The sequence below is a fragment of the Lissotriton vulgaris genome, chromosome 3_1 (genome assembly GCF_964263255.1).
Source record: "Lissotriton vulgaris chromosome 3_1, aLisVul1.2, whole genome shotgun sequence".
NCBI lineage: Eukaryota > Metazoa > Chordata > Amphibia > Caudata > Salamandridae > Lissotriton > Lissotriton vulgaris.
This window is the reverse complement of record NC_141689.1, coordinates 1,637,675,902-1,637,701,860: the sequence shown is the minus strand read 5'-3', so window position 1 is coordinate 1,637,701,860 and position 25,959 is coordinate 1,637,675,902. Positions and strand designations below refer to the sequence as shown.

Below are 25,959 nucleotides of genomic sequence, written 5' to 3'. Positions count from 1 at the left end.
CAGACCCACAGCCTAGCTGTTCTCTCACTAAATTGACACGTGTACCTTAGGTGCATTTACCAATTGGTACTGGGCCACCTTATCAGACCCTGTAACTCAGGGCATAGGTGTACCCAGGGCCTACCAGGGGCTGCAGCATGTATTATGCCACCCCTGGCTGGCCATCTAAATCTGACACAACTGGCTGCACGACAGCTGGGGCAAGGTGGTATAATCACCCTTTGCTTTAGATATAGTATACCTATATCTAACCCTAAAATGGACACATAGATTCCTGTCAGTCACTCCTATGGCAAGCCTTGACAATCCTGAAGGCAGAGTGCTTGGAATCATGTGAGATGGTGCTCTGGCATGAGCTGAGTCCGTTTGCAGCTTGCGGAACCAAGTCCTAATAGCTGTTCCATGATAACGCGTATCATATACTCTAAAGTGCATTATAATCCTCGCGGTTATATGCCAACTCTGGTATCGCTTTATCAAAACATGTCGAGTAAGGTGTCATACGAATTGGAATACTAACCCCTCGCCAATTCTGGCGACGGGGTTAGCATTCCACCCTTCTAGAGGGACACGACATGTATGTAACTGTGAACCCCGGTTAAAGTTAACTCAAGCCTCCGCATCACAAAATGGATGCTGCCACCACAGACACAAGTCTGACCTCCTAATGCTGGGAGTCCTTCCAGCGAGGGAGGCTTGGATAAGGGTTTCCTGTCAGGGGCGGTGCTAGCACCATCTCAGACAGGGTTTTGTGTATCCTGGGTAGTCAGGGCTTTAGAGGAAGGTGACTGCAAGTGGCACCCCGGTGCTCACTATGCATAGGCCGGCTAGAACCAGTTCCAGGGGCACACCAGCCCCTGAGCTGGGGAAAGTCCGGCATGGGAGAGGGGTGTAACCACCCCCCTTCCTGGTCCCACCCATGGGCAGGACCTAGTCGCGTGCCAGCCCCCTTTTTCTAGTATAAAGATAGGAGCGGGCCCCCTTCCAAATTAGATCATCTTTGAATCCTGAAACTACTTTCTACGAAAGGAACTCAAGACTTCTTCTCAAGATTTCTCCCTTGTGACTAAGGAGTAGTCACCCTGCACCCGCAGGCACCATCTAAGAACACTGCGGTTTGCTGCACGTCCTTCCTCCGGAATCCTACCGACCAGCACGACGAGACCCGGCTTCCCTGGCACCTCTGACCTCTACCTACATCATCAGCCCAGCTGAGATCCGAGGGTGTGACGAGACCTCGAGGGACCGGCCATCTTCAGAACTGCACGATGCTTATCCAGCACGACCACCGAGGGATCCTCGAGTGAGTGCTTTGGGGTTCGAGAAGCCCTAACCCTGAGCAGCTCCAGCACCGAAGTCCAGCCCCCCAGCATCCACCAGATCTGCGTGGGGCCCTTCTGCTCTTTGCTGCTCACCGCGTTGTCCGGCTACTTGCCTGCTGGCTTGTGGCCCTCTTGACGACGCACCACGACGACAACACCGCTGGTCCGGTTGCTCCAGACTGGCCCTTGCTCCCCTCCAACAGAGGAGCACCCCGGACCCTCCTGGTCTACTCCAGACGCCATTTTAGGTCCACCGCGTGGGCTTGCATTTGCCAAGACTTGTTGCCCCAATCCTGGGTCCAGCGACGTTTACAGCAGATACCTTCGTGGGACAGCTATCACCTCCATCCTGGTCGCCGACAACACCTCCTGGTCCGTGAGACTACAGAGCCCAGCGTCGCCCACTCACCTGGTCGAGGTGACTCCATCCGGTGCCATCCTGGTGCCCATCTAATCACTGGCTAGTGATTCAGAACTTGGTCCCCTCTGCATACAGGTATCCTCCATCACCGATCCAGGCTTGGATCCCTCCGAATCTCTTCACTGGTCGCCTGCCAGCAACTTCTTCTTTCCGGCTCCATAGACTGCAACGAGGATTCCCTACGTCTTTTCAGACCTATGCAGCCGCAGCACCTGGGCTAGGTAACCTGAGCATTTAAGTGCTCCAGCATAGCTTAACTATCCAAAGGTCCAGATCCTTTTTCGTTTCAGCTCTACCTAGTCGGATTCGTCCGATAACACTAACTTTACGAAATCTAGCATCCATAGACTTTGTCCCACATCCCGCGTGAGAGTGCACACTCTGCACCCGATCCCCCTAGGCCTCCTGCTAGTAATCTGAAGGTTCAGTAGTCCAGTCCTAGCGATCCTAAAGTCTATTAGAGTAGTACTTACCTGCTAGTAATTTCACATTCCACTTTTAGAGTATATGGTTTTTCGTGCCCCTCGGGCATTTGTGTAAATTGTGCGACTTTGAGTATTTTCATAAGAGTTTTGTATTGTGCTTAGCACCCTGTCCTCATAAAGAGTCCAGGGTTGTTGTGTTCTAAATAAATATCCTTTTATTTTCATAACAACTTGTGTGGTGTCCTTTCACTTGGTGTTCAAGGGGTATATGTGATGGTATAACAGCTGGCTTAACACGCCCTCTAGAGTCTAGCCTAAAGACTGCTCTTGTCCATGCTACTAGGATAGCTGGTCTACGGTTGACTTACAACCAATCATCAATAAGGGTTGTTTGGACTGATACAAAGTGCTCACTAGAATAGTGAACATTATATATCAGGCCAACTTCACACAGCCGTCCCCAACGCCTCCTTCGGTCCAACTCTGGCGCCGCTTCTGACGGCCTTTGGAGATTTTTATTTCCACAAGGAGGCCCCGTCTACTGAACCTGTTTTGCAGGGTACGTGTGACGAGAAGGAGGATTGGGAGGGGTCTGAGGACCCTCTGGCACTAGATTACCAGTCTCAACAGGACTGGACATATGAGCTTGGGCAGGCCAGTGGTCTTGACACTTCGCCAGACACTGGATTTAGCTCCCCTCCGACTGTGGCTTCGGAGGCGGGCTCTACGTATAGTGTAGTGTTGACGAAGGCAGCTAAGGCCTTACACCTTAAGCTCCCCGTTGCGGCCGTGAGGACTAACCTCCTCACCGAGGTCCTTAAACCGCAGTCAAGCTCCAGTGAGCCTCTGCTGCCGTTCAATGAGGCCTTGTGTGACGTTCTTGTGGGCACTTGGTCCAAGCCTGCCACAGGTCCGCCTGTGGATAGGAACGTGGCCAGATGCTACCGCCCGGCCCCGGGCGACCCATGCTTTTTGTCCACCCACCCCACCCCGAGAGTCTGGTCATCCAGGCCTCCAACTCCCAGACTGCATTCCCGTTGGCCCGACCGACAGGGAATCCAAGAGATACGAACAGTTCGGGAAGAAGGTGTTCTCGTCTGTTAGCTTAGGGCTGCGGTCTGTGAATACCGCCTGTCTCTTGAGCCGCTACACCCACACTCTGTGGGACACGGTTGCGGAGGTGCTGCCACAATACCCGGAGGAGGTCCAGGCTAAACTCGCCCAAGCCCTTGCGGAGGGTCGAGATGCAGCACGCTTTTCTATCCGGTGTGGACTGGACACAACGGACTCACTGGGCAGGGCGATGGCAACGACGGTGGCTGTTCGACGCCATGCCTGGTTGCGGTCCGCCAACTTCTCGGCCGATGTCCAGGCCACACTCCTGGACATGCCATTTGATGGCCGTCGCCTCTTCGGCGACAAGGCAGACCATGCGCTGGAACGTTTTAAGGACTCCAGGGCTACGGCCAAGTCCTTGGGCCTCACAGCCCCACGCCAGCAATCGGGTGCCTTTCGCTCCTTCCGTGGCCACGGAAGGGGTGCCCCCCCACGTACTGCCAGCCATGCGCAGCAAAATGTTCAACAGCGCGGTGGCGGACATGGAAACCGCCGTGGCGGCGGTCGGGGACAACGGCGAAGCCAGTCCACACCTCCCTCAACAGCACCCGCCTCCAAACCTTCCGAGTTTCCCAGGGTTCGCCATCACCTCTCCCACTGGCGCTCAGTCACTTCAAACAGGTGGGTGCTGCAGATCGTCCGAAGGGGCTACTCCCTCCCCCTTCGAGGCGACCCCTCCATCCATGCCACCGCAATGCCACCGCGTGTCTGGGGATCACTTGCAATTTCTGCAAGAGGAAGTCACGGCCCTCTTGGCCAAGGGGGCCATCGAGCGCGTTCCTGGGCCAGAAGTAGGGTGTGGATGTTACTCCCACTACTTCCTGGTACCCAAGAAGGGCAAGGGGGCCTACGCCCTATCTTGGACCTGCGGAACGTCAACGGCTTCCTCCGGAAGGAGAAGTTCAAGATGATGACTTTGGCTCAGGTCCTAGCTGCCCTGGACCCAGAAGACTGGATGGTAGTGTTGGACTTGCAGGATGCTTATTTTCACATCCCCGTCCTGCCGGCCCACCGGCGTTACCTGCGGTTCACGGTAGGCCAGGAGCACTTTCAGTTTACCGTGCTCCCCTTCGGCCTTACCAGCGCCCCACGGGTGTTCACGAAGGTGATGGCGGTGGTCGCAGCTCATCTGCGCAGGTTGGGGGTTTCAGTCTTCCCCTACCTCGACGACTGGTTGTTGAAGGTGGGCTCGCCCCAGACAGTCGTCAGCCACCTCCAGACTACGGCCGACCTCCTGCATTTGCTGGGGTTCTCCATCAATGTGCTGAAGTCGCACCTGTGTCCCTCCCAGAAGCTCCTCTTCATCGGAGCGGTTCTCGCCTCGGCGCAGTTTCAGGCTTACCCTCCCGAACAGCGGGTTCGGGACATACGGGCTATGATTCCAATCTTCCAGCCGTTGTCCTGAGTCTCGGTCAGGTTGACGCTGCGGCTTCTGGGGCTGATGGCCTCCTGCATCCTTCTGGTGCATCACGCCCGGTGGCAGATGCGGGCTATGCAGTGGGACCTGAAGTTTCAGTGGGCCCAGCATCAGGGCAACCTGTCCGATCAGGTCTTGATCTCGGAGGGCACTGCGAGACAACTGCAGTGGTGGCTCACGGACCGCGATTGGGTCAGTGGCAGATTCCTCTCCCTGCCCCACCCGGAGCACGTAGTTGTGACGGACGCGTCCCTCCAGGGCTGGGGAGGCCACATGGGAGAGGCGGAGATCAGAGGCCTCTGGTCTCCGTCGGAATCCCGGCTCCATATCAACCTTTTGGAGCTGCGGGCGATTCGTCTAGCACTGAAGGCATTCCTCCCCTCTGTCAGAGGGAGTGTAGTGCAGATGTTCACCGACAACACCACTGCCATGTGGTTGTGCACCAAACTGGGCGGGTGGGGTCGTGGACCCTATACCAGGAGGCTTTGCGCCTCTGGCAGTGGCTGGAACGTCAGGGCGTGACCCTGGTAGTTCAACACCTGGCGGGCTCTCTGAACGCCAGGGCGAACAAAGTCAGCCGTCGGTGCATGATGGATCACGAATGGCGTCTAAACTCGGACGTGGCGCAAGGTCTCTTTCAGCAATGGGGAGAGCCTTGGTTAGATCTATTCGCCACAGAAGAGAACGCGCAATGTCGTCAATTCTGCGCGTTGGAATTTCCAAGGCGGCACTCGCTCGGAGACGCTTTTCGTCGCGTGTGGAGTTGCGGTCTATTGTACGCCTTTCCGCCTATACCACTTCTGCCCAGAGTGCTGAAGAAGATCAGGCGCGACCGGGCCCAGGTCATACTGGTGGCTCTGGATTGGGCACAAAGATATTGGTATACCGAGCTACTCATTATGTCAGTCGATCCCCTGATTCGTCTGCCTCTACGGGAGGACCTTCTGTCACAGCAGCAGGGGACGGTCCTGCACCCGAACCTGTCCAGTCTCCACCTACAAGCTTGGAGACTGAGCGGCGACAGTTGAGGCCATTTGACTTGCCTCCTGAAGTCTGTGATATCATTCTGGCAGCCAGGCGTCTCTCCACAAAGTCGGTATACGTCTGCAGGACAGATTTGTGGCATGGTGCACAGCAAAGGCTGTGGATCCTCTCTCTGCACCCCTTTCTGAAATCCTACTCTTCCTTCTTTCCCTTGCCCAGCAGGGCTCTGCTCTGGGCACTCTTAAGGGGTACCTTTCTGTTCTTTCCGCCTTCCTAAGGCTACCTGATCAGCCTTCCTTATTCAAGTCCCCCATTGTAAATAGATTTCTGAAGGGCATCACACACCTGTTTCCTCCAGTTCCCTTTGTGATGCCCCAGTGGGACTTGAATCTTGTACTCACTTATCTAATGTGTGCTCCCTTTGAGCCGCTCCACAACTGTCCTCTCCGTCTTCTTACCCTGAAGACTGCTTTCCTGTTTGCCATCACCTCTGCCAGGAGAGTGAGTGAGCTCCAGGCTATTTCTTCTACTCCACCTTTCCTATCTGTTCATCCAGACAAGGTGGTGTTGCGTACACGACCTTCCTTCCTGCCCAAGGTTGTCACGGCCTTCCACATCGGGCAGGTCATTACTTTGCCCACCTTCTTTCCGCCTCCGCATCCCTCAAAAGAGGAAGAGAGGCTCCACCGCCTGGATCCAAAACATGCGCTCTCCTATTATCTAGATCGCACACGCCAATTCCGGGTGGATGACCAACTCTTTGTTGGTTACGTGGGCGCGAAGAAGGGAAAGGCAGTGCACAAGAAGACCATCTCGCGGTGGATCATCTTGTGTATTCATGGCGAAAAAGGAGCCCCCTGCTGGTTTGCGGGCTCATTCCACTAGGGCCACGGCGACAACTGCCCTGGGCCGAGGAGTCCCCTTACAGGACATTTGCCAGGCAGCCACGTGGGCCGCGCTGCCCACGTTCGCTAAACACTACTGCCTGGACAGTCAAGTCCGGAGGGATGGCTTCTTTGGCCGTTCCGTCCTCCAGGACTTTCTGGTGTGATTATTGGTTCGCAGACCCACCACCGGGGTTGGTATTGCTGGGGTATCTATTCTAAGGTAAGGAATCTATCACTAACGTGTCTCTTTCAGATGCACAAGTTACTACTTGTGTAACGATATATCTGTAAGAGACATTAGTTAGTGATAGATTCCTTACCGACCCACCCATCGTCCCCGTTCTGCGGACCGATATCTAGGGTTAAGGTCATCCCCTTTCAGGGCCCTAGTTTCATGGCAGCAGTGTTGGTTCTATCATGTCTCTGCGTATCTGGCGCGGAAAATCTGTGTATCAGAACTGACGTCAGCACGCATGGTCGGCGTCTAAGTACTCCTACGACGTCATTCCGGCGCTAACGACGACGGACGCGGAGCCGCAGACGATGCCTACCGACGCGCAGGGGTATTGCTACGCAAAAGTTTCCGGATCCAGTCTGATGCCTGGGGATATTCTAAGGTAAGGAATCTATCACTAACTAATGTCTCTTACAGATATATCGTTACACAAGTAGTAACTTGTGCATTCTGTTTACTATGTATAATGTTTATATTTGTCGGTCTGTCCGTGTGCCTCGAAGGCACAGAAAAAAAGGACGGAACTGACTTCATCACGCTGACGAGGCTCCTTTATGGCTCCAGTGACATCAGCGGGGTCGTGAGCGGAGCCATGGTTCTACGACGTCGTCGGCGTGGAGAGCTACAAAAAAATTGCGAATACTGCTGGCGCAGGGGATATTCACAAGGCGAGGAATCCACAGGCAGATACTGTATCCACCAGAAAAGGTTTACCGAAGGTAAGTAACTTGTTCTTCTGCACCCTGAACATCTAATGAATTTCCAACATAGATCACTGATATTCTAAAATTGTAATAACTGTTATTCAAGTGCTTGCAGCCTTCATAAAATGTATTCTAAAAGCGACAGGTTACTGACAGTCAGAGAGTGGACGACTGCTCTACAGTCAGTACAATAAACAATTCGAGCTGGTAACATGGTTTTATGATAATGGCCCTTCAGAGCCCGCTGGACCTGATCCAGCTCTTGGGCTCCACTGCCAGGATTCACTAGGTGAAGCTGCTGGCTGACGCCGCCGCTGGTGAGTGATGCGAGGCCCTTAGAGTGCAAGGTCGAGGCTGGGCCCGATGAGGTGCCTGAACCCGTGAAGCTGTTCGTGGCCTGGCTGGTGGCCTACTTCTCAGATCCCGGGAGGGTTGGCGAGCTCCCGCTGCCCCCATTCCATCACCCGGTTTTCGAGAAGGACTCCATCACCCACCAAGTATTGCTGACCCTCTCCAGCCTGGTGAAGTTCGGCAACTTGGTCTCCTACAAGCAGCTGGCTATCATGGCTGGCAACGAGAAGGCCGCCCGGGCAGTAGGTTGCACTATGCGGAGCATCCCTGCACCCCTCATGATCCCGTGCCACTGCGTGGTCTGCAGCAATGGGGTTCTGGGCGCCTATATGAGCGGAAAGGGAAACCACCTCAAGGAGTGGCTGCTCAGCCGTGAGAGGCTCCTGCGGCAGAGGTGCAAAGCAATAAAGTGCCAGACATGCAGCAGGCTTGAGACAAAAAGTTCCAACACAAGAAGAGAGAGAGAGACGCCATCGCTGTCCTCGCAGTGGGAGAACAGATCCCGGCGACTGCTGCCAAAACTTTGTAGAACTTGTTGCATAGAATACAGCACCTTTGATTTTCTTATAGCCCCTGTTGTCTTTTGCTTTTGTTCACCTGTTAAACTATGAAAAACAGTGTTGTGAGCGTCTGTCCCTTGAATAGATCAGACCGAAGCAGTGGCATGGCGAGCTGTAAACAACAGTGTTCCGCCGTCTCAGTTTCTACTCTGCTTAAGTCTCTTTAGATGGAAGTTGTAAAGTAAAACACAGAAGTCCCACACAATTTGTCACCAGCCGAAACAACATAAATGTAAAATATAGATAAAGTGAGCGTGGTGTCCCTAGCGGGCGTCGCGCTCGACAACATAAACGTAAAATATAAATAAAGTGAGCACGGTGTCCCTAGCAGGCACCGCACTCTTTTTAAAGTAATTAAAAAAGATATAATTTAGAGCACATAGCGCTGCATTGTCCTGATCAGTGTTAATTTTTTAAATAGTGCTCGCCCACCAGATAAAGCCCACCATGTCATGCCGAAAGTAAAAGATCCAGTCCGGATGGGACATCCAAAAAGGAGACAGGGCGGTAACAAAGAAGCCTCATTTTTAATCACAAGCCAGCATTTAGCATAAACGATGGCGCTATCCAATGAACATGATGGGCGGGCTGCAAGACCTCTTCAGAAATCTTATTTTCAAGACGCCTAACAGAGCGAGGAGCGCTAGGCGAAACCTAAAACAGGCTCTGTCTGTTTATTCTTTAAACTGAAATGCCATGAGGACTGAGCCAGTTGTAGACTTTTTCAATTCTGAACGGGTTGGCTAAACAAGAACGTGACTCTGTCCGCGTCACTTCATCCCTATCCTTACACACAACCTTGTTCCTGCGTTCCCTCTTCCTCTAACAAAGCCAAGCTGAAGCTGCTACAGTGGTATATGGTGACCGGGCCTTGGTGTGTTAAACGTTGGGGTGTATGGGAGATTATAGAGCTCATGTAGAAATGCACTCGTTAGTCTATTCCAACACAATTTAATTGGGTGCTTTCAATATCAGTGGGAGAAGAGAACACCCTACTTCTCACTGCACAATCCTGAGATTGAGGGGATGGAAAACATGGCGCTCGCGTGTTGAGCGGTAGCGCGCACCCTCTCTAGTAATCTCAGTCTTTCTCCCCCCTGCAATGCTGCCTTTTTGATCGATTTCGCAGGGAATCAGTGCCGGAACGTGGGGAGGTCCTATAGACTACCTTCCTGGCGTTGTAAAGGATTGGATGGTCCCTGGATGTTCTACAAGGCTCCTGCTCTCACTCCCGGCTTCTCCCGGCCGCAGCTTTGGGAGTTCGCAGCCGTGGAGCTAAGGCGGGGCCGCAGAGCGGCAGCCCGCGGTCTCCTGTGGGGAAGCGCAGGCAGAGTCAGCGGGAGCTAGGCAAGGTGGCTGCTGGTGTGCCGGGTATAGGCGCCTTTTTCATCTCTGCGGCTATTCCTTCGGACTTTCTCGCTGCAGCGGAGCTCCCGGCGGATGGGGGTAATGTAGCTGCTTGTGTTGGAGCCAGAGAAGAGGAAAGTGACGGAGGCATTGCAGCGCTTGTGAGTAGCCATGAGGGGGACAGACGCCGGTTTGTCTCAGTGGTTATGGCAGGAGGAGGGGGTGTTTCAGAGGAAGGCAAAAGACAAAAAGTGCTTGGTGGGAAGAAACAAGCAAAAGCCAAGCCCAAACGAGGCAGAGGTAGAAGGGGGTAAGACCAGCCACTCCTCCCAAGCTCTATCACTAGAAGGGGACAGTGAGACCCATAAGGAGGTGCTTGCAAGGGGTGCAGAAAGTAGGAGTAAGTTAGTGGAGGCAGTTGAAGATGGTAGTTTAAGGCAGGGTGTAGGCTTTAAAAAAGCTCACAGAGAAATTAGACCATCGCGCATTACCCCCTCCCTGCGCTCGTTCTTCAAAGTACTGCCTCAGGTTTTAAACATCCATCCAAACTATCAAGAGCCTTCCTCTGACATAGCTCCCCCTGGGCTTCTAGATTCGAGCTGCCAGTCATCTATTTAGCGGTGCTCCAATACGTTGGTGTCACCTTTGTCCCGAGCAGGTTCTCCTGTAGATTTGTCTGGTATCTCTGCCCCAATGGCAGAGGTAGCTGAAATAACCTCCCAGCAGGTACATGAGAATTGGGTGCCTGATATTATAACACCCCCAGTTCCAGTCGAGGCTTCTACACATGTTCTAGATCCTGATCTGAATGAGACAGGCGAGATATCCAATGTACCCATTGCTCAAACATTAGCTAACTTTGTACCAGCATCAGGAGATGGAGGCCTTAGGAGTAGGGGCTACTCTGGTTTAGCCTGCTCCTCAATTGAGATGCTGCTAGACTCCTTAAAGGCAGATATAAAGAAGGGATTTTCTGTCTCGGCTGAAAACCAAAATTAGATCAGGGCTGCCTGTGATATCTTGGAAAAAAAGGTTGACCGGCTAAATGAAAGGACAGAGTCATTGGAAGGATCTGTTGAGGAGCTTGAGGCGAATTTGGGATCTGCCGAATTAAAAATACAATCTCTTCGAAAAGAGGGAGATGAGATCCGTGAGAGGGTTGGGTCCTTGGAGAACCATTCAAGGAGAAACAACATCCGGCTATTGAATGTTCCAGAAGGGAAAGAGGGGAGCGATATTAAAACCTATGTGGTGAGCCTTTTAAAGGACTCCTTGAATTTGGAGGAGACAGAGGACACTCTGGATAAAGACATTCAAAGGATACATAGGGACCCTTTCCGTTTAAAGCCTGGCAGGGTCAAGCCCAGGAAAATTCTGGTAAATTTCCTTACGTACGCACTTAAGGAAAAAATCCTTAATCTTGCTCTAAAGGCTAAATCGCTAAAAGGACCGGACTTCCCGTTTGATATTCGCTCAGACCTATCGAAGACTACGTTGGACCGGCAGTGGGAACTGGGGCAAAGGATGGAAAAATTCAGAGCCCTGAGTGCGACGGTACAGATGAGGTTTCCTGCTTTCCTTAGTCATGCACAGCAACAAGATGTACAATCTTAGATCTCCTCTTGAGGCAGATGAGATGTTGGAATCATTGAGGGATCTTACACGAGGGGCAGGAAATTCGATGGGGTTGTAAGCTGAATTGTGGCACTTTTTCCCTTTTTCCCATTGTGAGAAGTTGGCCTGATATATGATGCTCACTAGTTCTAGTGATCACCTTGTATCAGTCGAAACAACCCTTATGGTGATTGGTTGTAAACTCAACCTTATAGACCAGCTATCCTAGTAGCGTGGACAAAAGCAGTCTTTAGGCTAAACTCTGAATGGCATGTGAAGCCAGCTGTTAAACCACATATAACCCCTTGAATACCACATGAAAGGACACCACACAGGTTGTTATGAAAATAAAAGGATATTTATTAACTAACATACACCTCTGAACTCTTTATGAGGTCAGAGGGCTAAGCACATGACAATACTACAACAAATACGAGTTCGCACAATATTTACACGAGTGCCTTAGGGGCACGACAAACCATATACTCAAAACAATGGAATGCGAGGAAAGAAAATGCTGTCAGGAGATCCAGAGGCTGGAGAATCGCTGGGACTACGCTACAGACTGGGTAAGTAAGGAGCAGGAGGCCCACGGGCCTCACGTGCAGAGTGGAAATTCTCATGCGGGATGCGTACCAACGTCTATGGATCTTACAGTTTAGAAAGTTACGGATTCCGGACGAACCCGGCTGGATGGAGGGAAAACAGTGGACCTGAAAACTAGGATAGTGTACACAGACTTCAGCACCTAGAAGCTTTAGTTACCTAACCCACAGGCTGCGGGTGCATAGGGCTGAAGTTGTGTCGGGTTTGCTACGTTGATCCCGGTGATGCCTGAAACAAGGAGTTGCTGGCAGGCAGCCAGATGGAGGAGTCCGGTGGTTCCAAGGATGGAACTGGAAGGAAGTCCTGAAAGGGAAGGGAACAGAGTCTCGGTCACTAGCCAGTGACGGTGCTGAAACCAGGAGGGAACCAGATGCTGTCGCCACAGTCAGGTGATGGAAGGGTCGCTTCTCTCTGTAGCTGCGCGGACCAGGAGCCGTTCTCGACGACCAGGCTGGAGGCACGAGCTGTCCCACGTAGTCTGCTGCTGTTGGCGGTGTTGGATCGTCGATCTGGACAACAGGCCTTGGCTAGTGCAAGCCACGCGGTGGAACAAAGATGGCGTCTGGTGCGGACCAGGAGGGTCCGGGGTGCTTCTCGTTCACAGGGAAGCAAGGGCCAGTCTGGAGGACCAGACTAGCAGTGTTGGATTCTTCGGGTCGTCGTCTCAGAGGTCACGAGCCAGCCGGCAAGTGACCAGACAACAGGACAAGCAGCAACCAGGCAAAAGGGCCCCACGCAGATCTCGTGGATGCTGGGGGGCTGGTCTTTGGTGCAGGAGCTGCGTCGGTGTGGGGCTTCTTAGACCCCAAAGCACTCACTCGAGGATCCCTCGGCGGTCGTGCTGGAAGCGCTGTGCTGGTTTCTCAAGATGGCCGTCCCCACATTGCTAGTCGCACCCACGGGTCCCAGCTGTGCTGTGGATGTGGGTAGAGGTCAGAGAGGTCTGGAGGTTTGGGTCTTGTCGAGCTGGATCGTCTGATTCCAGGATGGAAGGACTTTACAGCAAACCGCACAGGAGCTTGATGGTGCCCGCAAAGCAGGATGGTCACTCCCTGACCATAGGGGAGATTCTTCAGTCTTCTGATGTTCAGGAGGTCGAAGGTCAAGAGTTCTTCGTGGAAGTTGTCAAGAGTAATCTGATTTGGAATGGGACCAGCTCCTACCTTTATTTGGCTAAAGGGGGCTGCACTACGACTGGGTCCCTCCACTGGGTGGGACCAGGAAGGGGGTGATTACACCCCCTTTTCTTTGTCCGGTCTGGTGCCAGCTCTGGGGCTGGAGTGCCCCAGGAACTGGTTCAGACAGGTGTATGCACAGGGACACCTTGTGTGCCCCAGGCATGTCTCATTCCTTTGAGTCCTGTCCTACCTAATACACAAAATCCTGTCTGGGGTGGTGCTAGCACCTCCCAAGGCAGGAAACCCTTTGTCCAAGCCGCCCTCGCTGGAAGAACTCCCAGCAGCAGGAGGTCAGACTTGTGTCTGTGGTGGCAGCATCCATTTTGTGATGCTGAGGCTCGAGTTAACTTTAACCAGGGTTCACAGTTACATACATGTCGTGTCCCTCTAGAAGGGTGGAATGCTAACCCCGTCGCCAGAATTGGCGAGGGGTTAGTATTCCAATTCGTATGACACCTTACTCGACATGTTTTGATAATGCTATGCCAAAGTTAGTATTTGACCGCGAGGTTCATAATGCACTTAAGAGTATATGGTATAGCGTTATCATGGAACAGCTATTAGGACTTGGTTCCGCAAGCTGCAAACGGGCTCAGCTCATGCCAGAGCACCATCTCACATAATTCCAAGCACTCTGCCTTCAGGATTGATAAGGCCTGCCATAGGAGTGGCTGATAGGAAAATATGTGTCCATTTTAGTGTTAGATATAGGGATACTGTATCTAAAGCAAAGGGTGATTACACCACCTTGCCCCAGCTGTCGTGCAGCCAGTTGTATCTGTTTAGATGGCCAGCCAGGGGTGGCATAATACATGCTTCAGCCCCTGGTAGGCCCTGGGTACACCTATGCCCTGGGTACCTATGGTACACTGTACAGGGACTGATAAGGTGGCCCAGTACCAATTGGTAAATGCACCTAAGGTACATGCTTGTCAATTTAGAGAGAGAACAGCTAGGCTGTGGGTCTGATTAGCAGGCCCACAGCCAGGGAAAGTCGTAAACCAGTGAAGCAAAAATCGGGGGTGACCGTAGGATTGCAGACCCTACTCTCCTACATAACCCCCCCCCCCCTCTCCCCCCCCAACTTAGGGACAATAAACTAACCTTGACCAGGTGAGTCTTCTTGTTCTAAGTGGAAGTACCTGGAGAGACCATCTGCATTGCCATGGTCAGTCCCTGGTCTGTGCTCCACTGTAAAGTCCATCCCCTGTAGGGAAATGGACCACCTAAGAAGTTTGGGGTTTTCACCCTTCATTTGATTTAGCCATAAGAGGGGCTTATGGTCGGTCTGAATCTTGAAGTAAGTGCCAAACAAGTATGGCCTCAGCTTCTTCAGGGCCCAAACCACAGCAAAGGCCTCCCTCTCAATAGCTGACCAACGTTTCTCTCTAGGGGTTAGCCTTCTACTTATAAAAGCAATGGGCTGGTCATGACCATCAATATTCAGTTGAGATAGAACAATTCCCACACCCAACACAGAAGCATCTGTTTGGACAATGAATGGCTTGGAGTAGTCTGGACTCTTGAGAATAGGTGCAGTGCACATGGCCTGCTTTAGGTCATCGAATGCCTTTTGACAGCTAACTGTCCACTGAACTTTCTTTGGCATTTTCTTACTTGTCAGGTCATTAAGGTGAGTCACAATGGTTCCATAATTTCTGACAAATTTCCTATAGTAACCAGACAGGCCCAAGAAAGCTCTGACCTGTGTCTGGGTGGTTGGAGGAGCCCAGTCCTTTATGGCCTGTATCTTGCTCTCCAAGGGTTGAACTTGGCCTCCACCTACAAGGTGGCCCAAGTATACAACTTGACTCTGCCCTATCTGGCACTTGGTAGCCTTGATAGTGAGGCCTGCCTTTTGCAGGGCCTCCAAAACTTTCCTCAGGTGGATCAGGTGATCCTCCCAGGTGGAGCTAAAGACAGCAATATCATCTAGATATGCTGCACAGAAGTCATCCAGCCCAGAGAGAACTTGGTTCACCAACCTTTGAAAAGTGGCAGGTGCATTTTTCAAACCAAAGGGCATCACCACAAATTGGTAATGACCTCCTGGGGTAGAAAATGCTGTTTTGGCCTTGGCATCCTCAGCTAACCTGATTTGCCAATAACCAGCTGTCAGGTCAAATGTACTCAAGAACTTGGCAGAAGCCAATTTGTCAATGAGTTCATCTGCTCTAGGTATTGGATGGGCATCTGTCTTAGTGACAGCATTGAGACCCCTGTAGTCTACACAAAACCTCATCTCTCTCTTACCATCCTGGGTGTGAGGTTTAGGCCCTAGGACTACAGGACTAGCCCAAGGGCTCTCTGAGGGTTCAATGACTCCCAATTCCAACATCTTTTGTACTTCTTGTTTTATGCAGTCCCAGACGTGGTCAGGTTGCCTGTAGATTTTACTCTTTATAGGCAGACTGTCACCAGTGTCCACCTCATGGGTGCACCAGTTTGTCTGACTGGGTGTCAGAGAGAACATTTGTCTAAAGGATTGAAGAACCTGTTTGCAATCCTCTTGTTGATGCTCAGAGAGGCTGTCAGAAAAGACTACACCATCTACTGACCCGTCATCAGGGTTCTGAGTGAGCAGGTCTGGGAGAGGGTCACTCTCTTCCTCCTGTCCCTCATCTGTAGCCATGAGCAAGCCCATGTCTTCCCTGTTGACAAATGCCTTGAGCCTGTTCACATGAAGTACTCTGTGAGGGCTCCTGGGAGTTCCAAGGTCTACCAAATAGGTGACCTCTCCCTTCTGTTCTATTATAGTATGGGGTCCAGACCATTTGTCTTGGAGAGCTGCTGGGGCCACTGGCTCCAACACCCACACCTTCTGTCCAGGCTGGTAAACAGTAAGGACAGCCTTTTGGTCATGCCAAGCTTTTTGCAGTTCTTGGCTGGCTCAATGTTTTTAGATGCTTTCTCCATGTACTCTGCCATCCTGGAGCGGAGACCAAGTACATAGTCCACTATGTCCTGTTTAGGCTTTTTGAGAGGTAACTCCCATCCTTCCTTCACAAGACACAGGGGTCCTCTTACAGGATGCCCAAAGAGAAGTTCAAAAGGGCTGTAACCAACCCCCTTCTGTGGGACCTCTCTGTAGGCAAACAGAAGGCAGGGTAAAAGGATGTCCCATCTTCGCCTAAGCTTTTCAGGTAACCCTTTTATCATCCCTTTGAGGGTCTTGATGAATCTCTCAACAAGCCCATTGCACTGTGGGTGATAGGGAGTGGTGAACTTGTAGTTGACACCACACTCCTTCCACATAGCAGTCAAATATCCTGACATGAAGTTTGCACCTCTGTCAGAGACAACCTCCTTAGGAAACCCCACTCTGGAGAAAACTCCAAGTAGGGCCCTGGCCACAACAGGAGCTGTAGTGGTCCTAAGGGGAATATCTTCTGGATACCTGGTGGCATGATCCACTACCACCAGTATAAATCTGTGCCCAGATGCTTTTGGGGGGTCCATTGGTCCAACAATGTCAATCCCCACTCTTTCAAAGGGTACCCCTTACCGCAGTAGTGGTATAAGGGGGGCCTTTGTTGTGCCACCTGATTTGCCACTGGCTTGACAGGTGACACATGAGCGACAAAACTCTTTAGTGTCTTCAGACATATGGGGCCAGTGAAAGTATTGGACAAGCCTGTCCCAAGTCTTGTTCTGGCCTAAGTGACCTGCAAGAGGAATTTCATGGGCCAAGGTGAGAAGGAAACCTCTGAGACAAGGGGATGACCAGCCTCCTGGTAGCACCAGGCTTGGGGTCTCTTGCCTCAGAGTAAAGGAGTCCATCATCCCAATACACTTAATGGGCACCTGTGGCATTCCCTGCAGCCTCAGCAGCAGCCTGCTGTCTGAGGGGTTCAAGAGATGAACAGTCTAACTGTGCCTGTCTCAAGTCTGCCCTGGAAGGTCCCCCTGTCCCAAGAAACTCAACCTGTTCAGGCTCAAGTTCTTTTAGGACAGTTCCTTCTGGGGTCTTTGGGTCAGTCTCCTGTGAGAGCTGATCCTCACCTTGAGGCAAGGGGGAAGGCACTGCCTTAACCCTACTGTTCTTACTCTTGGTTAGTGTCTGGTCCATTGTTCCAGGATCCAGCACTAGTTCAGCTGGGCATTTTTTGGCCTGTGACCTAGTCACAGCAAGGACATGTGCTGACAAACCTAACATTTCCACATGAGTCCTATACTCCACATCTGACCATAGGGAGGATTTCAAATTATTGCCCAAAAGACAGTCCACTGGAGGGTCTGAACTAACAACCCTTTTGAGCCCATTTACCCCTCCCCAGGATAAATTAACAAGTGCCATACTATGGTTGGTAGTGATATTCCTAGCATTGGTCACTAGGTAGTCTGAACCTAGTATTACCTGTCGAGGGTGCACAAATGCTGGTGTCACCATAGTGACACTGGCACAGGTGTCCCTGTAGGCCTGAGCCAGTTTTTCCATTGATCAAAGGCGTTTGCCTGTACTTGCCCAGAGTACTGGGACTTATTGTAGGGGTCAAATCCATGTCCCCAGTACAAACAAGAACAGCCTGGGTAGGTACTCTGACTAGGTCAGAGCCTGCCTCAGAAACCAATGTCAACCCCACTATAGCCTTAGGGGGAACACTACCACTACTAACTGAACTAGGGGTTGCAGGTGCCTTAGGGGCAGTAGTGGTAGGAGCTGGGCCTTTCTTGGTGCACTCACTAAACCAGTGAGTATTACTTTTACAGTATTGGCACCATGGTTTCTTCTGACCATTATTCTTCTTCTTTTGGGAATTCTGGGACCCACCCTCCTTAGATTGTTGGGGCCCTGTTGAAGACTTCTGGTCATTTTGCTTATTCTCATTACCCTTCTGGCCTGCTTTCTTCTGGCCACCACCCTGGTTCTGGTTCTGCTGCTTGACCCTTGTCCTGACCCATCTGTCTGCCTTCTTTCCCAATTCTTGGGGAGAGGTCAGATCTGAGTCAATATGGTGCTGATGCAACAACTGATTTTGACAATTACTTAAGATTTGTTCTCTCATAATTAGATTATACAATCCTGTGTAATCAGTAACTTTACTTCCCAGTAACCAGCCTTCAAAAGCCTTAGTGGCACAATCAACAAAGTCAGCCCAATCCTGAGACTGAATTTTCTGGGTGTTCCTGAACAGCAACCTGTACTGCTCAGTTGTTAAGCCAAACCCATCAATCAGTGTATTCTTCAGGACTTGGTAACGGTTAGCATCCTCAGCTCTAGTAGTGAGGAGCTTATCTCTACCTTTACCTTCAAAGGAGAGCCCCAGTATAGCTGCCTACTGACTTGGGGGGGATGCACTGGACAGTGCAGGCCCTCTCCAAAGCAGTCATCCATTTGTGGATGTCATCCCCTTGTTTAAAGGGGGGCACTATTTTACTCAGGTGTCTAGTATCAAAACTCCTGTCTTTATCCTTAGGGATAATGCTGCCACCAGTGGGGTCTGCCCCACTCAATTTCTGCTCTCTGGCAAAGGCAAGTCTTTCTTTGGCAAGGGCAAGTTCTTCCCTCTCAATCCTCAGATTGACTTCCCTCATCTTAGCTTCATGCTCTCTTCTCTGAGGGGATGTCATCCCCCTGTGAGAAGATGCCTGAGAGACATGGGTGTGAATAGATCTGTTAGAGCCTCTGGAGTGAGACCTAACTCGTCTATTCCCAAGGTTAAGCCTACCTGAGGCTGGGCCTGGGGGTCCCCCAGTTCCATTCTCATGTATGCTTAAGTTGGTCCTGGTGAGCCTACTGACTACTACTGGACCTTTGTCTGCCTCGTCCCCAGATAATTACTCCTCTTCCTCCTCTTCACTTTCTGCTCCATGGAGGTTAAGGTCAGGATCACCCAGGGTTCCCTCTAAGGGGGGCATGCTCCCATCTGGATTAGAGGGGCCTGTGTTAGAAGCCCTTCTGGCATCATATGTCTCTAAGAGACCTATCAGAAAAGGAGTGGTAGGGTTAGAACCCTGTTTTAGTTTCTTGGAGGTACACAATTGTCATCTCCTGGAAGCTAAGGGCTGCATATCTGGAAGTGACCTGTGGAGGGTCAACAACCACAAGGGGAGTCTCTGAAGACTCTCCATGGGTAGACATGCTTCTAGTGAGGTATAAGTGGTGCTCTCCCCCCCCCTCATACCTGCATTTAATTCGGAATATTCACCACCGTTTTCGGTGGGCCCGGGTCTGTGGGTGGTCCGGGGGCTGTTAGTTGATCGGCGACCAGCGCCATCTTGGTTTGGGACCAGGCTTTTTTCGGCGGGCGCCATCTTGGAGCGTCCACGCGCTCCTCCCTCCATTCCGGCGCCTATTTAAGGCACTTTTAGGCATCTGCCGGCCTGACAAGGTGGCATACTACCGCGCTGCGGTTTGTAAGCGCTTAATATTTTAATCTTTATTAGTTGACGCATTTAGCGCGTTTTTGCATCGTTTTCATTGTTTCTGTATTTTTAAATGTGTATTGCTTGGGCTCTCCCCCCCCCTCATACCTGCATTTAATTCGGAATATTCACCACCTTTTTCGGTGGGCCCGGGTCTGTGGGTGGTCCGGGGGCTGTTAGTTGATCGGCGACCAGCGCCATCTTGGTTTGGGACCAGGCTTTTTTCGGCGGGCGCCATCTTGGAGCGTCCACGCGCTCCTCCCTCCATTCCGGCGCCTATTTAAGGCACTTTTAGGCATCTGCCGGCCTGACAAGGTGGCATACTACCGCACTGCGGTTTGTAAGCGCTTAATATTTTAATCTTTATTAGTTGACGCATTTAGCGCGTTTTTGCATCGTTTTCATTGTTTCTGTATTTTTAAATGTGTATTGCTTGGGCTCTCCCCCCCCCTCATACCTGCATTTAATTCGGAATATTCACCACCGTTTTCGGTGGGCCCGGGTCTGTGGGTGGTCCGGGTCTGTGGGTGGTCCGGGGGCTGTTAGTTGATCGGCGACCAGCGCCATCTTGGTTTGGGACCAGGCTTTTTTCGGCGGGCGCCATCTTGGAGCGTCCACGCGCTCCTCCCTCCATTCCGGCGCCTATTTAAGGCACTTTTAGGCATCTGCCGGCCTGACAAGGTGGCATACTACCGCGCTGCGGTTTGTAAGCGCTTAATATTTTAATCTTTATTAGTTGACGCATTTAGCGCGTTTTTGCATCGTTTTCATTGTTTCTGTATTTTTAAATGTGTATTGCTTGGGCTCTCCCCCCCCCTCATACCTGCATTTAATTCGGAATATTCACCACCGTTTTCGGTGGGCCCGGGTCTGTGGGTGGTCCGGGGGCTGTTAGTTGATCGGCGACCAGCGCCATCTTGGTTTGGGACCAGGCTTTTTTCGGCGGGCGCCATCTTGGAGCGTCCACGCGCTCCTCCCTCCATTCCGGCGCCTATTTAAAGTCGCTCTCTCCCGCGCAGCGGGAACGCGCAGCTGGGACGCCGTCTCATGCCGGAGTCGTGCCAGAGTCCTGCCCGTCTGCGCCCGTCCGCGACAGGACGCGCTGGACGTGGCTGGACTCTGGCCCCCCTCCTGGTCGGTCTATTTTACATCATGCGGTGCTACACCAGAGATAGTCTGGTTGCCATTGAGAGGTCGCGGCCAACCTGCTCTACACCTAGGGTGGATCCCTTATGCGGCCCGTTATCGTGTGGCTGCGGATGCTTTACGCTGGCTGCCCCCGTAAGCAGGAGCTGCGGGGACGTCCTGCGCATGCCCCTAAGCCCGTCGCCAGGTATTAGCATTTGGAATCTTAACGCTAGGTCGCTTGTCAAGCACCATCTTGACATTAATGATCTGCTAGGCAGGGAGCTGCCTGACCTATTCTGTGTAACAGAGACCTGGCTGCAGGATGCTGACACGGCCATTGTCAATCTGGCCTTCCCGCCGGAATACTCGGTATTTACCTTGAATAGGACCTCAAGAGGCGGGGGTATTGCTCTTGCCGTCAAGTCCTGTTACCCTACTACATGGCATGGGCAAAAGATCCCGGGGTGCGAAAGCGCCCTGTTTAAGGTCGCTATTACATCCAACTTTACCCTGTCGGGACTTGTAATCTATCGGCCCCCGGGGAGTGAAGTGGCCTTTAGAGCAGCGTTACCTGAGGCTATTAGCAATCTGGCTACAGGGTGCTCCAATTTTACCATCATTGGAGATTTAAATCTGCACTTCAACAACTCCAGTAGTCCCTCAGTATCCAGTTTCCTGGCAGACCTTGAGGCGTTACAGCTGAATCAGTTGGTGACGCAGCCTACACACTCAGGGGGTCACACCCTTGACCCGTTCTTTACCAATCTGACGGAAGTCTGTGTCACCAGCTACACACCTCTGGCATGGACTGATCACTATTTGATACAGTTCCACTGCCCTATCGTGGCTAGTCCACCTAAGCCAGTGGTGTGTTCTGTTCCAAGAAGACGCTGGAACAAACTTAAGCTGGATGAGTTCCTTCATCTCTTATCAGCTGACCCGCTTGACGTCTCAGGCCCGCCTGATCAGAGGTACGACAGGTTTAGCGACTGGGTCTCCAGGGCCTTGGACACCCTCATTCCCTCGGTGACCTGTAAAACCGGATCTGGCAAGGCCAGCCCCTGGTATGACGACTCTCTGCGGGCTCTGAAGGTTTCTTGCAGGCGCGCAGAGCGGGCATGGCGCAAAGCCTATTCCAGCTCTAAGAAAGTCCTATATCAGTCAACAGTGAAGGTGTACCATCGGGCGGTGTGTAGAACTCGTGCCGCTTTTTATGCGACACAATTCAGGAACAGTTCGAACCCGGCAAAGGCTATCTTTAAGGTATTGAAAGACCTCACTGCCAAAAAAGTTACAACATCACACCAGAGCTCGGTGGAGCACTGTGAAAAGTTGGCAGAGTTTTTCTTGGAAAAGGTGAATGCCATCTATCGAGCCTTTCCTGTGGTCGTTCCCTCGGCGATTACATCTTCTAAGCCACCACCATCTGAGGGACTATGTTCTCTACCTTTGTTAAACTCTGATAGCCTAGGCACTTTGGCCCGCAGAGTGAAGTCTGGGTCCCCTGAGGATCCACTTTGCCCTGAAGTGTTCAAGGACCTGGCGGCACATGACATCTCTCCGCTTTGTTCCTTGGTCAATGCGTCACTTACATCTGGCGTAGTTCCACTGAAGTGGAAGCGAGCCATGGTTCGTCCGATCCTGAAGAAACCTAGCCTGGATGGGAGCAAGCCGGAGAGCTATCGGCCTATTTCACTCTTGCCGTGGCCGGCTAAGGTGATGGAGGCACACGTAAATGCCGCTCTCTCGGAACATCTCCGTCGAGCTGATATACTCGACGCCACGCAGAATGGGTTTAGGGCAGGTCATAGCACGGAGACGGCTCTGCTTTATATGGTAGAGCACCTTCGCTCCGTGCTTGACGCGGGACAAACGGCAGCGCTGGTGCTATTAGATCTAAGCGCTGCCTTTGACACCGTCTCGCACCCTATCCTTCTGCAGCGTTTAGAGGAGGCTGGTGTTACCGGCACTGCTCTCGACTGGTTCCGGTCGTTCTTAACCAACCGGGCCTTTAGCGTGACCGTCCCACCTTATCAGTCAAAATTCCATCCGTTGAACCTGGGCGTCCCCCAAGGCTCCTCGCTGAGTCCTACGCTGTTCAATCTGTACGTAAGGCCGCTAGCTGAGGTTGTCAAACAATGGGGTATGACCATGGTGTCATATGCCGATGACACCCAGCTAGCGGTCACGATCAGCGGGGATGCTGAAGTCGACGCTCCCAGGTTTCAACAAGGACTGAGGGCGGTCGCTAGCTGGATGACGCTCAATTGTCTCCAGCTAAACGCTAGTAAGACCGAGGTGATGGTATTTGGTAGACAACCGGAACTGTGGGGAGAGAGATGGTGGCCGGAGGAGTTGGGTTCTGCTCCCATCCCAGTCGCCGAGCTTAAGAACCTCGGGGTCTGGTTGGACCCTTCCCTTACGTTTGCATGCCACACTAAACGCACGGCTGCTTGTTGCTTCGGCATCTTGCGTGGGCTCCGTCCTGTGCTAAAGTTCTTCGATGCCCCCACTCGGCAACTCATGATCCAAGCTACCGTCATCTCCAGGCTGGATTATGCGAGTTCTTTGCTGGCCGGGTTGAACGTAGCTGAGATCGGGCGCCTGCAACGGATCCAGAATGCCGCAGCGAGAGCGGTGGTAGGCCTTCCAAGATTCTGTCCTACCTCCAGCACCATACGAGCGCTGCACTGGCTTCCGGTGGCGCAGCGGATTCAGTTTAAGGTCCTCTGCGTCGCCTATAAGATCTTGAAGGGGTCCCCGGCAACGATCCTTACGACCCTCATGGCCAACTACATCCCAGCACGACCCTTAAGATCGGCAAACGTCGAATTGGCCGTGGTACCGCGCTTTAAGCGAAGCAGGGCCGGTGGACGCTCATTTCGAGTGCGGGCCGCTGCTTTGTGGAACTCCTTACCCCCGGCAATTCGCGCTATGAGCGATTTGCTTTCTTTTCGTCGCGCCGTGAAAACATTTTTATTCCCTTAGTCATTTGTTTGTGCTGTTTTTATTAGTTGTGTTGTGTAGCTGCCTTGTCGGGCGCCAGGACGCTCCTTAGCTGGAGCATCTGTGCGCCTAATAAAAACCACATAACATAACATAACATAACATAACATAACACTTACCTACACTATGGGTTTACCTACTGATCCCTTGCTAAGAGTTGTAGTCAGGGTGTGCTACTCCCTTTCTACTACAACAGCTGGTTCAGTAGAACTCAGAGTATTTCTAAGCTTGTTATATGTACCTATGGTACCTTATGTGATCTTTCAAATGATATCTCAAGATTATATTTGGTAAAAACAACAGCAAGCTCAAATCCCAACCGCTGCACACCAATGTGAGAAGTTGGCCTGATATATGATGCTCACTAGTTCCAGTGATCACCTTGTATCAGTCCAAACAACCCTTATGGTGATTGGTTGTAAAGTCAACCTTATAGACCAGCTATCCTAGTAGCGTGGACAAAGGCAGTCTTTAGGCTAAACTCTGAATGGCATGTGAAGCCAGCTGTTTTACCACATATAACCCCTTGAATACCACATGAAAGGACACCACACAGGTTGTTATGAAAATAAAAGGATATTTATTAACGAACATACACCTCTGAACTCTTTATGAGGTCAGAAGGCTAAGCACATGACAATACTACAAGGAAATACGAGTTCGCACAATATTTACACGAGTGCCTTAGGGGCACGACAAACCATATACTCAAAACAATGTAATGTAATGTAATAATGCAAAAACAATGGAATGCGAGGAAAGAAAATACTGTCAGGAGATCCAGAGGCTGGAGGATCGCTGGGACTACGCTGCAGACTGGGTAAGTAAGGAGCAGGAGGCCCACGGGACTCACATGCAGAGTGGAAACTCTCACGCGGGATGCGTACCAACATCTATGGATCTTACAGTTTAGAAAGTTACGGATTCCGGACGAACCCGGCTGGATGGAGGGAAAACAGTGGACCTGAAAACTAGGATAGTGTACACAGACTTCAGCACCTAGAAGCTTTAGTTACCTAACCCACAGGCTTCGGGTGCATAGGGCTGAAGTTGCGTCGGGTTTGCTGCGTTGATCCCGGTGATGCCTGAAACAAGGAGTTGCTGGCAGGCAGCCAGATGGAGGAGTCCGGTGGTTCCAAGGATGGAACTGGAAGGAAGAAGTCCTGAAAGGGAAGGGGACAGAGTCTCGGTCACTAGCCAGTGACGGTGCTGGAACCAGGAGGGAACCAGATGCTGTCGCCGCAGTCAGGTGATGGAAGGGTCGCTTCTCTCTGTAGCTGCGCGGACCAGGAGCCGTTCTCGACGACCAGGCTGGAGGCACGAGCTGTCCCACGTAGTCTGCTGCTGTTGGCAGTGTCGGATCGTCGATCTGGACAACAGGCCTTGGCTAGTGCAAGCCACGAGGTGGAACAAAGATGGCGTCTGGTGCGGACCAGGAGGGTCCGGGGTGCTTCTCGTTCACAGGGAAGCAAGGGCCAGTCTGGGGGACCAGACTAGCAGTGTTGGATTCTTCGGGTCGTCGTCTCAGAGGTCACGAGCCAGCCGGCAAGTGACCAGACAACAGGACAAGCAGCAACCAGGCAAAAGGGCCCCACACAGATCTCGTGGATGCTGGGGGGCTGGTCTTTGGTGCAGGAGCTGAGTCGGTGTGGGGCTTCTCAGACCCCAAAGCACTCACTCGAGGATCCCTCGGCGGTCGTGCTGGAAGCGCTGTGCTGGTTTCTCAAGATGGCCGTCTCCACGTTGCTCGTCGCACCCACGGGTCCCAGCTGTGCTGTGGATGTGGGTAGAGGTCAGAGAGGTCTGGAGGTCCGGGTCTTGTCGAGCTGGATCGTCGGATTCCGGGATGGAAGGACTTTGCAGCAAACCGCACAGGAGCTTGATGGTGCCCGCAAAGCAGGATGGTCACTCCCTGACCATAGGGGAGATTCTTCAGTCTTCTGATGTTCAGGAGGTCGAAGGTCTAGAGTTCTTCGTGGAAGTTGTCAAGAGTAATCTGATTTGGAATGGGACCAGCTCCTACCTTTATTCGGCTAAAGGGGGCTGCACCACGACTAGGTCCCTCCTCTGGTTGGGACCAGGAAGGGGGTGGTTGCACCCCCTTTCCTTTGTACGGTCTGGTGCCAGCTCTGGGGCTGGAGTGCCCCAGGAACTGGTTCAGACCGGTGTATGCACAGGGACACCTTGTGTGCCCCAGAAATGTCTCATTCCTTTGAGTCCTGTCCTACCTAATACCCAAAATCCTGTCTGGGGTGGTGCTAGCACCTCCCAAGGCAGGAAACCCTTTGTCCA

At 52.1% G+C, this 25,959-nt stretch overlaps 1 protein-coding gene and 1 pseudogene across 1 annotated transcript in view; both read left to right on the top strand.

Annotated features, from left to right (window-relative positions):
- Positions 1 to 25,959, top strand: part of LOC147728286 (uncharacterized) — a 1,395,946-nt gene that overhangs the window by 775,757 nt on the left and 594,230 nt on the right. The gene's annotated exons all lie outside the window — the stretch shown is intronic.
- On the top strand, positions 7,738 to 8,295 carry LOC147728288 (methylated-DNA--protein-cysteine methyltransferase pseudogene; annotated as a pseudogene).